The 12,900-nt window shown below is 36.4% G+C and overlaps 5 non-coding genes across 5 annotated transcripts; 3 read left to right on the plus strand and 2 right to left on the minus strand.

Annotated features, from left to right (window-relative positions):
* Positions 1 to 233: 233 nt before the first annotated feature.
* TRNAV-AAC (transfer RNA valine (anticodon AAC)) lies at positions 234 to 306 on the plus strand. Its single transcript has one exon. It is a non-coding gene; the product is annotated as a tRNA-Val (tRNA).
* Positions 307 to 6,754: 6,448 nt separating this feature from the next.
* TRNAA-AGC (transfer RNA alanine (anticodon AGC)) lies at positions 6,755 to 6,827 on the plus strand. Its single transcript has one exon. It is a non-coding gene; the product is annotated as a tRNA-Ala (tRNA).
* A 404-nt stretch (positions 6,828 to 7,231) lies between these two features.
* TRNAV-UAC (transfer RNA valine (anticodon UAC)) lies at positions 7,232 to 7,304 on the minus strand. The gene has a single exon. It is a non-coding gene; the product is annotated as a tRNA-Val (tRNA).
* Positions 7,305 to 11,968: 4,664 nt separating this feature from the next.
* Positions 11,969 to 12,041, plus strand: TRNAA-AGC (transfer RNA alanine (anticodon AGC)). The gene has a single exon. It is a non-coding gene; the product is annotated as a tRNA-Ala (tRNA).
* A 399-nt stretch (positions 12,042 to 12,440) lies between these two features.
* On the minus strand, positions 12,441 to 12,513 carry TRNAV-UAC (transfer RNA valine (anticodon UAC)). The gene has a single exon. It is a non-coding gene; the product is annotated as a tRNA-Val (tRNA).
* Between the last annotated feature and the right edge of the window lie 387 nt (positions 12,514 to 12,900).

Below are 12,900 nucleotides of genomic sequence, written 5' to 3' on the forward strand. Positions count from 1 at the left end.
TCGAAACATAATGCAGCGACTCTTTTTATTTATTTATATTTTTTAAGGTTATGGTGACCTTCACTTGCTGTACGGAGGAATTTACGCACAGGCAAGAATTATGTCATAAAAAGAAAAAAACTTGATAACAGCGTTGCCTAGTAACAAACTACTTTCTCTTCTCTCTACAGAAACTAGTTCGCGTTAAATTATTCGAGTTTTCAATCGTTATAAACGCCTCTAACAAATCATAAGTGCTCATGGTGTAGTGGTTATCACATCCGCCTAACACGCGGAAGGTCCCAGGTTCGAGCCCTGGTGAGCACATGTCTCGTTTTTAAACCCTACTCCGACGATTAATTTTTATCATCTTAATGAAAACCGGCTTATGATTTCTTTAGCTGGGTTACTGATATTCAGTGGATCAGGTTATATATTTCATATCCGGGCACATCACATCAACGAGAACTATATGGAAATTAGTACAGTCTTCAAATAGATTAGAAATAGGCTATGAATTCAGTACTTACAGTAGAATGATTAGTGTCAATAAGTTAGGATTATAATATTTTCCATTGGACAAGGTTTGCTTTTAACAGACTTAAATCTGATTTAAACTACTCGCTGAGCAAAACAATATGTTCGTTTAAAAATAATAATAATAATAATAATAATAATAATAATAATAATAATAATAATAATAATAATAATAATAATAATAATAATAATAATAATAATAATAATAATAATAATTAGCTTGAACAGTTTCGCCAACTATCCATTTTGGCTTCATCACATATTATCTTCTGTATATACTGTCTGATGAAGCCAAAGTGGGTAGATGGCGAAACTGTTACACGTTAATATTTTTTTTTTTTTTTTACAATAAAGGTATTGTTTTGCTCACGGAGTGATTAATAACAAAAGAGAAAGAGAGAGAGAGAGGGAACACGCAGCCCACATGATTTATTTATGATTTAACTGTATTCATCTGTTTATTAAACTTAAAAGCTATGCTTTGGATAAGTATTGGAAGTACGTACTTCCATAGGAATCAGGGCATAAACAGTAAGGGACAACGAGAAGTTTATTATTATTATTATTGTTATTATTATTATTATTATTATTATTATTATTATTATTATTAGTATTAGTATTAGTATTATTAAAGATGTACTAATGAGAAATATACGATTTGCTGTTTGAACAAAAATTGCCATAGAGTTAGTGGAGAAGCACTAAAAGCTGATCAAAACGTAGTGTGCTGTGCCCATGCCATTTCCCTGCCAGGCTCCACTCATTTCACGACCGCGACTATTTTACACATACCATGCCCCTACTGCTTTCAACACCACTTGACTTGGTTCTGGTCAACTTCGTGTCGCTTCGTGTGCTCCAAAGAAAGCCGAAGGATCGCGGCCGACGAGCCACGACCGGGTTGGTTTCTCTTCAGGGCGGCCTGTTGAGGCACGGGGTGGGAACGGCACAGACGTCATGTGTCAATTAAGAAAGAAAAAAAAAAAGAAAAAAGAACTGAATGAATTTTCAATCTCAAATCTGAAAAGAAATTTCATGAACCACGACAAGAACGCACTACGGCATGGGAACGGCACACTATGTGTGAATTAACCTTAATAAGGTACTGAGATTTGTTTCGCATGGATACGTTCAATTTCGGACTTCCATTTATCTATTACAAGGAAAGTGACCACTTCTCGTTTCAATATTGCTCTCCCATAGAGTATAAAGCGGACACAAATAGGAAGAAATGGCTTTTTGATATGGAAATGAAATTCAATCTTTAAGGTTTACCTTCTATGGTTATGCTGGCTAGGCCAAAGGGGACGGTGATTACGAGCAATGAATGAAATGGTATAATGAAGAAAGTGGGAGGAAACGGGAGAACCCCGAGAAAACTCACGCACACGGTGTTCGTCTACCACAAAACTCACTTCGCGCGAGCTGAGATCGAACCAAGGACCCCACGCACCAGAGCTGAACGCTCTGCCACTGAGGCACCGCGACCCCTTGCTTTTTGGTATGGATTCATCATCCGAAGAACAGGTTTTTTATTTATGAGCTTATTCTTCAGCTGCGACTGGACGTTTATAAGATCCGTTTATGTGCAAGGAACCTCACTTGTAGTTTTATAATTACAAATCAATTCAGATTAGAGAAAGATCATCTCACGATGTTGATCGCAGACAGTTTCCACACGACAGGAACCATAGACTTAAAAGTTAACCATTTTAGAAGAACACAAGAATCCATTTCTACTAGTAAACACGTCCAGACACCTGCAATGTTTCAGTCTTAAGTAGAAGTTGGCCTGAAGAAATGAAAGTATATAATTTCCTCAAGAATTGGAGAACAACGTTCTACTCTTGAAGTTTTGTAAACCCACTTAAAAATGGCGAATAGAAGGATCCGAAAGCAAGTTATATTAACTATAGGTCTACACTTAGAGTTGCTTATGAGACAAGAGTTGAAACTATCGCGTCTCGAAATGTTTCCGTGAAAATATCTCGTCTCGAAAAGCATATCTGATTGTATTCAAAAATCTCGCTTTTCTCTCATCTTTCGCCCCGAAAATTCTGCTTCTTCTCGTCTCTGGGTGACTGTCTACACATAATGCTGCCATTAGTGAGTCCCAGAAGTCAGTGTAGGAAATGTTGGAAACAATGGAAAACAGGAAGAAAGGAAAAGTAGATAGTAAAAGATTTTAAAAAAACCTGTATAGAAAAATGCATGTCTTTTCACCATTTACCAGTCTTTTTTTTGACCATTAACATGTAAGTTGGAAAGAAAAGTTGGCTCTGAAATTGAAAAACGGTGTAAAAAAAAAAAAAAAAAAAAAAAAAAAAAAAAAAAAAAAACGACGTGGTACAATCTGAAAGAAAGAAAGTATGGTTATTGGAAATATCATAAATTCCACATAGACCTAATAAATAAAGTGCTTCACTTCTTGCTTGTGGAAAGGAACTAACAATACGAATAAGAACAAATCTTTAAGTTTTGTAATTGGAGGAACTAAGTTTTAATTAATTTCGAAAATTTAAACTTTGATTTTTCATCTATATAAATAAAGAAAAACGAGTTATCAGTCCCTTTGCGGCCATTGCACTATTTCCATGTGATTTTCTTCGAGGAGTCCAGTAATGTCATATTGACTGTTGCAGAGATGCAGTGGGTCAATGGGTCGTGGTCAATAGGATGTGTCCCACTCTAACCCACAGACCTACTACTTCCCACCGACCCACTCTGCTCAGTGCATTGTAGACAGCATCTTCTGAACACTGGTGAGTTTGTGTACATTTTACTTTCAAGGCCTCCATTTTTAATTCCTTTTTCATTTGTTTCTATTTACTTACCTGAGATGAGTGTATCTAACATAAATGAAAAAAGAATTTCAGGCACTTTTGGATATTGATATTTGTAATTGTAATACCAGCAATGGGACTTACTACTTAGATTTCGAGACACAATCGAATTTTACAGTTTTCTTTTCTTTTCTTTTTCTTTCTATTTTTTTTTTCTTTACGTTGGCCTACTCTACCTTGATTTGAGGCTTTCAAATTTGAACCTATTTTCACTGAAAAGTACCTGTAATTCAACAAGGAAATAATTACATATGATAATTAAATTGAAATTCATCGTAATATAGCCCATGACAAACACTTTACAATTTTATATCGTACCGGATAGGAACAGTTTTGTCCACGAGCTTTCACGTCGAAAATGGCCTGAAACAAGGAGATACGTTGTCGCCATTATTATTTAACTTCGTTCTGGAATACGCTATAAGGAAAATCAAAGATAGCGACCAGGCCCTAGAGTTGAACGGTATTCACCAGGTTATGGCATATGCTGATGATGTAAATTTAATAGGGGATGATAGGAGAACAATAGAAAGAAATGCAAAGATCTTATTAAACGCTTGCAGGGACATGGGTTTAGAAGTAAATGCAGATAAATCTAAATATATGGAAGTGCGTCTGGACCGGATTACAGCAAATTATGGATGTGTTAAAATATTAAATAATATTTTTGATAAAGTGGATAGTTTCAAATATCTAGGATCAATATTAACAGAGGAAAATCATATTCACGAAGAAATTAAATGTCCACTAAAAGCAGGGAATTCGTGTTACTATTCGGTTGAAAATCTCTTGTCGTCGCGATTTCTGTCGAGGAATTTGAAGCTTAAAATATACAAAACGATAATCATGGCTGCTGTTTTGTATGGCTGCGAAACATGGTCACTTACTCTGACGGAAGAACATAGACTGAAAGTATTTGAGAACAAGATCCTGAGACGAATATTCGGACCCAAGAGGAACGGGAATGGGGAATGGCGGAAACTTCATAACGAGGAACTACATAATTTATATGGTTTACCCAACATTGTTAGGGTCGTCAAGTCTAGGAGGCTTAGGTGGGCGGGTCATGTAGCTAGAATGGAAGAAAGTAGAAACGCTTTCAAAGTCTTGACTGGAAGACCAATCGGAAAACGACCATTAGGAAGACCTAGGCGCAGATGGGAGGACAATATTAAGATGGATCTCGCAGAGATAGGAATACAGAGTAGAAACTGGATGCATTTAGCTAAGGATAGAAGTCAGTGGAGAGCTGTTGTGAACGCGGCATTGAGCCTCCGGGTTCCATAAGCCATAGAGTTAGTTAGTTAAAGATCAGATCTACTGGTATTGTAACAGAGCAGTGCTTCAAATTGACCGTAAAAATTCAAACTCCGATTAGTGATAATTTCACAGCTTTCTTTTATTACAAGTGTAAACTCTTTGTTCAATTGAAAGGAAAGCATGGATCATGGATCAAAGTTGAGGATGGGTTTTTGTGGGTGGTAGGTCAGAGTGGGGGTCACGATGGGTAGTGGGTCATGAGTCAACTTTTCATTGACCAATGCCATCTCAGGACTATTGCATAAGAAAAGACACAAAGATCGAAAGATGTATGCAACTATAGATTTACACATATTCTCCCTGCAATTTACAAAGTGTTTACAAAAGCATTGGGATTCTGATTAGAAAAATCTTGTCCAACCAAGAAAGCAGGCTATAATTAGAACTAGTCACAGCACGGTGGATCGAATTCAAGTAGTGAAGAAGCTGACAGAAAGGTCAAGCGAGTACGAGTGACCCTTATATGCCGCGTTCATTGACTACTAAAAAACTTTTGATTCGGTCAAGGCTCGGCGGGAGCTTACATAAAAGCAGTGTCGGCTCTTGAGGGAAGTGGCATCACAATTTCAACACCTCAAATTACAGTGTTACCACGATAGTAGGCGCGCACCCAAAATGTTTTGTTGGGACGTGTCCAAGGCTTGGGGGGATCCAATATTACAAGTGATTACATTTACGAATTATTGAGCCAATGTTATTCTGCACCTGGAAAGACGATAAGTAATTGTAAAGTTTCTCATCCTATACTTTAAAAAAAAAAAAAAAAAGCTAGATTCTTCTTATAAGAAGAGAAATAAAACAGATAAAGTGCAAGAAGTGCAATAATTTCTCTGCTAAACAAGTATAACTTTATTAAGAAAGTTTACAAATGTATATTGACTTCTGACCTGGTGGACACCTACGTGAGTGCGCCCCTAGCCGGTATAGATATATCCCTAATTCGTTAGATACTCTTGGACTTATACCAAAAAGGACGTACACCAAACGTATTTTTCCCTAAGGATTATTATTGATAATTGGTTCCCGTAAGAAAATCTATTGTTACTGGCATATTATAATTGAACTGGATTGGATTTAACTTCTCCCTCAGCAGCGAGGCTATATGACACGTGCATCTACAGCCTAATATGAAATCCTAAGCACATAAGCTCCCACTGGGGGGCATAATAATTGACGTGGTTGTATAAAATACATTTAAACACTGCATAATACTAAAATACTACAAAGATATAAAAACAATTAGATGAAATAAATGTAGAATTAGCCACACTTTACTGCGCTGAGAACAGTCAAGTGCCTTTTTTGAACGCTTTTTCCGGGTCTTTGTACTAAATACTGTACTTCCTCTAAGACATTGACACTCGTGGCTTTCTTTGCGTAGCGGTGCTTAAAGGGACCCTAAAATTCAATCCAACGAACGAAACTCCCTGCCTTAATACCCCTTTTACTCCACAAATAACTATGTAACTACCATGACAGGGCAGAGTATTCAAAAAGGGGATAAAACATTCTCATGGACAGCTTCATGATTAGAATAGCTCTCGTTTTGGTGTTCTTGATCGCACGTTAATCCTACCTAATCCTACGAAAAGAGTACATCAGGTTATTTTATATAAGCATACAGACATGTAACATTTGGACAAATTCTAGGAAGTTACTGAATTTTGTTAATTTTCCAAGTCTTCTTAACTACACTAATTTTGCCTCCATGTTGAAAGTTTTTTTGAAATAAAACTACACCGGTATTTAAAAAAAAGATAAAAAAAACACATGTAGTGTTGCAAATACAAGACCTTTATTAAAAAGTGCCTAAAACCTACACTTTAATCTGAATCAGAGACGGGTACTCGATACGTTCGATGTATCAATGTTTATAAATAAGTGACTTATACAAATGATCACTTTAGAAAAGAAAGTAGCAGTAACGGGTACTAGATGTCGCCTTTTTCGCTTTTTGTCAGTCCAGTCTCTGGAACAATTCCACATGAATGAAGGGCGTGGTTCTTTGACCACGTGCGTAACCTCATTAATATCGTACTATTTATACATCAAAGAAAAATATGAATTACAAGAATGGGGATGTAGCTCAGATGGTAGAGCGCTCGCTTAGCATGCGAGAGGTACTGGGATCGATACCCAGCATCTCCAGTGTTTTTATTCGCTAGTTATTACTTCTGAGTTGATTTTTACTTGTTTGAGTATTTTCACTTTTAAGTATTTCGGAAAGCACTCAAGAACGAGCAGTAGAAAAAAAATAATACACCTAAAATCGAAATGAAATGAAATCTTTTAGTTTAACGTCCCACGATTATGCCTGTTAGGCTAAGAGAGACGATGATGAAAGCAAGTATGTGATGATGGAAGAATTGGTGGAATGAGAAAATGGGAGGAAACGACAGTGCCCTGAGAAAACCCACGGACACGATGTTGTCCACCACAAACTTACTTTTTTTTTTATTACATTTGTAAGTTATTACATAGTACTTTATATAAGAAATACAATAGTAATTAAATAGATAATTTCTAACTGATGAGAGAAAAAATTATTTATATGGTTCCGCCCAGGATCGAACTGGGGACCTTCTGCGTGTAAAGCAGACGTGATAACCACTACACTACGAAACCACCTACAGTTTGCTCTTACGTGATCATAAAGAAAGTAATCCAACGATCTTTCATAGGAGAAATAAAATGTATGAAGCGGACACATTAATATATTAGTACATGATAGGCTAAAAGAGAAAGTATAAATTTACACATATCTTCCCTGCAATTTACAAAGTGTTTACAAAAGCATTGGGATTTGGATTAGAAAAATCTCGTGCAACCAAGAAAGCAGGCTATAATTAGAACTAGTCACAGCACGGTGGATCGAATTCAAGTAGTGAAGAAGCTGACAGAAAGGTCAAGCGAGTACGAATGATCCTTACAGGGGAAGGTCGTCTGGTATCGGACAGCGGGTGGTATTGGACAAAAGCAGTTTTTATTATTTCCCGCTTAAGGCGGCACCTGTCAAGCATACAGTGAGTTGATCCGAATGAACTAGCCACGTCCACGCCATAGTGGATTTGTTCGATGAACGGTGTATTTCCTGCTTCAAGGTTTTTGTTTTTGCGAGTGATCAGGTGCACGGAGATAGATTTGTATGGCTGTAACCTATTACAAAGTAAGGTTATTGATATATTATTGCTATCCCAACATTTATTAGGATGTATATATTATAATTCAGGCGTATAGTTGCATTCATGTTGTTACAAGCCGGTAGCTATAACTCGACAAGTTTCAAACCAAGATGCGCAGATCGCTACTGAGCACTTCGTATTCCGCCATCCTCCCCACTACTCTTCCATCCACTGGTCTGGCTTTGAAAGTTCCAGTGATACTAACTCAGCAAACTTATGTTACAACAAATAAATCCTGCTAAAATGTTTAAAGTCCGAATCTTACTTTTCTTAGTAGGTAAGCAACCTCATGGTAGAGGTCTGCACGAGCTCGGGCCCAGGGCCGGGCCGTAAATTTTAAAATAAACAATCATATTTCTCGGGACCTTTTCGGGCATAATACAACGATATTTTCTGGAGAACTTTTAACGCTCATCTAAATTTGTAACTTAAGACGCCCACACTTAAAATCACTGTGCAATTGAGAGAAAAGCTGTGTAATAGAGAAAAAAACTAAAAGTAACAGAATAAATATGCTTAGCTTGTCTGAGTGAAAATACTGTTTCTTACACTGAATTAAAGGAACAAGAGCATTGGGAACAACGTGTCTTGGTTTTTTCTTCAAGACAATGTCAGTTTATATTATATGAGAATTTATATAATGACTTCTTTTTTTAAGAGAATTCATAGTTAACTAAATGTAAAGGATAACCTTTATTTCCTTGTTGTCTCTGAATCATGAAAGCTTTTAAACTGCAAAATTAAACATTTAATTGTTGCAAATAAAAAATACAATTTTGCCTTAATTGTTAAGTTTTTGTAATTCGGGCTTATTTCGGGCTCATTTGATTATCACATGGGGTCGGGCCTAAATGCTAAAATATATTTCTAACTCGGGTCGGGCCTCATTAATTCACGGGCCGGGCCCGTGCAGACAACCTTATGGATACACTGTAAGCAGTGACGCTTTCCGACAGGGCGATCCCTTCACGCCTTCTGAAAGGAAAATTTCTCTTTTTGTTATTATTTTTTCATTGGTACGAACTGACACAGTCAATATACAGTATTTACACTCAAATGTCGTAGAAAATCCTCAGACCATTCCGCTCCCTGCAGATTGCAACACTGCAAAACATCATCGTCGCGGAGAAGGGAGTGGGGAAATGTAGGAGTAGGTGCGCTACAGCTAGGCTGCAGCGTTCTGTTTACAAACTTTTTTACTTATAGCCATTCATACGTTGCAAGTCAATCTGCTGGTATTGTACAAAGTGGAGTCGGATGGTATCGGACATTACACTGGTAAACAAACTTGATGTTATTTAGTGGTTTATAGCTTTCTCAGAAATCATGGGAAAACTACGTGGCAATTGGGATGCAGAAAATATGAAGTTGATCATGAAGTAAGTTATTTCCAAAGAAGTACTTGTGGCCAATGGTAGATGTGGTGTTCTTAAGAGTACATTAGGAGATCGTATCAAAAAGCGTTGGAAGGGAAAGAGCCAACAACTAAACCTTGCTACTCGGATAACAAAGGCACGTTTAATATAACGTTTGATAGTGCCCAAACGGAAATATTATACAATCATGTAAAGGCTTTGAATATTCAACTAATGCCACTAAGCAAACCAGAATTTTTAAAACTAACTTACAAACTTGCTGAAAAACTGAACATCATAATCTGCGGGGTCTTTTGATGAGATTGGATATAGTGCAAAACATGTAAAGACTGGGTCCATGAATAATGTTCTAATGTTGAAGACGTACTCTTTTATTATTGTGATTTGTGTCAGAATAAAAATAATGATTCTTGATGAGACTAAGAAGTTTAAGATCTATTTTTTTTGCATTTTTATTTTAAGATGTATTTTAAAGTCTAATGAAACTGTATTTTATGTATAAGAACTGTAAGTAAACAGCTACTATTTACCCTCGGACATTAGGTCCCTCAACACTTCTGCGCATGACAGAAATATGTGTCCACTACAAAAAAAAAAAAAAATGTGTATATGTATGTACGGACAACATGTGTTCGGTTTCTTCTCTGGTAGCGAGAGACAGAAGGTTGGCAGTTTAAATATAGTTGCCAGCCTACGTAAATTGATTCCAGGTCAGCAGTACCTTCTGATCAGATGATGTCACGCAGTGAACAGAGCGCGGCCTTTATAAATGCAGCCTAGCATTGTGTTTTAGGGGCTTCGATATTCGGTTGATTGCGTCAAAAGCTCGCGGAAGGACTTAAACTATGTCTTCCTCTACATAGACATAAGTTTGTGCTTGCCAGTTCTTTGTCTTATTTGTTTGGTATTTATGCTCGCGTGAGGCGTCTATATAGGATATATATATATATATATATATATATATATATATATATATATATATATATATATATATATATATGCATGTGTGTGATTTTGGGATTCCTTTTTTTTTTTTTTTGTTCATCTTGAACTGTAAATTTCCAGTCATGCCCTACGGACAATAATCACTGATTGTCTTGCTTTCAATGCTGTAGAGCCACTTTGATTTCATTCTCATCTTATTTATTTATGAAATTTTATCAGATATTGATTTACTGTGCCGGGTTGATAACACTGCAAACAATGCCTTTACCGCCGACGTGAATAACCAACGCCTTCCTTCCTCTTCCTTCTTCTTCTTTATACTTCTTTTATTTCATTAGGATGGACTCTCCTTGGCACTTTTCCAATTAGAGGTCTCAACCGAATGGGTAAACAGTAGCAATTGTAATTTGTTCCGTTATTAAATTACCTCAAAACACCAATTATCTATAGTTTTATGTTTGTCCGATAACACTCTCCATTTTTTACTTACGCTAATTTGTTATTAATTACGCCTTTGATTTTCTACAAAAGTATATATTATTAGTTTTTACCTGTGAAATCACCTTTAACATATTATGTATAAGATATCAAGATATCATTTTGTGCATCAAATAATTGGATATAACTATTTTCAAAGCTAAGGTGTCCGATACCCTACGACCTTCCCCCTATGCCGCGTTCATTGATTACGAGAAAAACTTTTGATTCAGTCAAGGATCGGCGGGAGCTTACATAAAAGCAGTGTCGGCTCTTGAGGGAAGCGATACTACAATTTCATCGCCACGAATTACAGTGCAACCACGATAACAGGTGCGCACCCAGAATGTTTTGTTGGAAGGCGTACAAGGTTTGGGGGGATCCAGTATTACAAGGCACTACATTTGTGAATTATTGAGCCAATGTTATTCTGCACCTGGAAAGACGATAAGTAATTGTAAAGTTTTTTTTCTGCTCATAACCGTGCTAAGAATAGTCAAGTGCCTTTTTTGGATGCTTTTTTTCCGGGTCTTTGTACTAAATACTATACTTCCTCTACGACACTGACACTCGGGGATTCTTTGCGTAGCTGTGCTTAAAGGGACCCGAAAATTCAATCCAACGAACGAAATTCCCTGCCTTAATATCCCTTTTACTCCACAAATAACTATGTAACTACCATGAGAGGGCAGAATATTCTAAAAGGAGATAAAACATTCTCATGGACAATATCATGATTATAAGAGCTCTCGTTTTAGTGTTTTTGATCGCACGTTGATCCTACCTGATCGTACGAAAGTAGTACCCCATGTTATTTTATATAATATTAATATTGCATACATACATATAAAATTTGGATAAATTCTAGGGAATTACTGAATTTTGTTAATTTTCCAAATCTTCTTAACTACACTAATTTAGCCTCCATGTTGAAAGTTTTTGAAATAAAGCTATACCGGTATTTAAAGAAAAAGAGATAATAAAAAAACACATGTAGTGTTGCAAATACAAGACCTTTATTAAAAAGTGCGTAACAACACCTACATTTTAATCTGAATCAGAGATGGTTACTCGATACGTTCCATATATCAATATTTGTAAATAAGTTATTTAAACAAATGATCACTTTAGAAAAGGAAGTAACAGTAACGCAGTGAGTGGCTACTAGATGTCGCCTTGATTCGCTTTCTATCAATCCAGTCTCTGGAACAATTTCACATGAATGAAGGGCGTGGTTCATTGACCACGTGCGTAACCTCATTAATATCGTAATATTTATACAGCAAAGGAGAATATTTAATCAGGGAATGGGGATGTAGCTCAGATGGTAGAGCGCTCGCTTAGCATGCGAGAGGTACTGGGATCGATACCCAGCATCTCCAGTGTTTTTAATCGCTAGTTATTACTTCTGAGTTGATTTTTACTTGTTTGAGTACTTTCACTTTTAAGTATTTCGTAAAACACTCAAGAACGAGCAGTAGAAAAAAAATAATACACCTAAAATCGAAATGAAGTATTTCAGTTTAACGTCGGACGCTTACGTCTGTTAGGCTAAGAGAGATGATGATAAAAGCAAGTGAATGATGAAGGAAGAATTGGTGGAATGAGAAAATGGGAGGAAACGACAGTGCCCTGAGAAAACCCACGGACACGATGTTGTCCACCACAAACTTACTTTTTTTTTTATTACATTTGTAAGTTATTACATAGTACTTTATATATGAAATACAATAGGAATTAAATAGATAATTTCTAACAGATGAGAGAAAAAATTATTTATATGGTTCCGCCCAGGATCGAACTGGGGACCTTCTGCGTGTAAAGCAGACGTGATAACCACTACACTACGAAACCACCTACAGTTTGCTCTTACGTGATCATAAAGAAAGTAATCCAACGATCTTTCACAGGAGAAGAAATAAAATCGATGTGTAAAGCAGACACATCAATATATTTGTACTCCCATGCGCAAAAAAAATTGCGCGTATACTGTAACTCACGATTTTCCGTATTTATTCCTTTTTCCTTACGTTTATGGGTAAAATTGAGTTATTAGTATGTGGAGATAATAGAGAGCAATCCATCTAAGGAGATATTTCCAAAAAATATAGTAAAATAATAAAAATATAAACAAAAAACAAAATTGTGCTCGGTTTTGTGTATACTGGCAACGATGATTTCTAGGGATTTTTTCAGTAGTACAGCACGATTGCGGAGGGAATTCAGTAGGGAAGTCGAGGA

Source organism: Thermobia domestica, chromosome 13 (assembly GCF_964235325.1).
Source record: "Thermobia domestica chromosome 13, izTheDome1.hap1.1, whole genome shotgun sequence".
NCBI classification, from domain to species: domain Eukaryota; kingdom Metazoa; phylum Arthropoda; class Insecta; order Zygentoma; family Lepismatidae; genus Thermobia; species Thermobia domestica.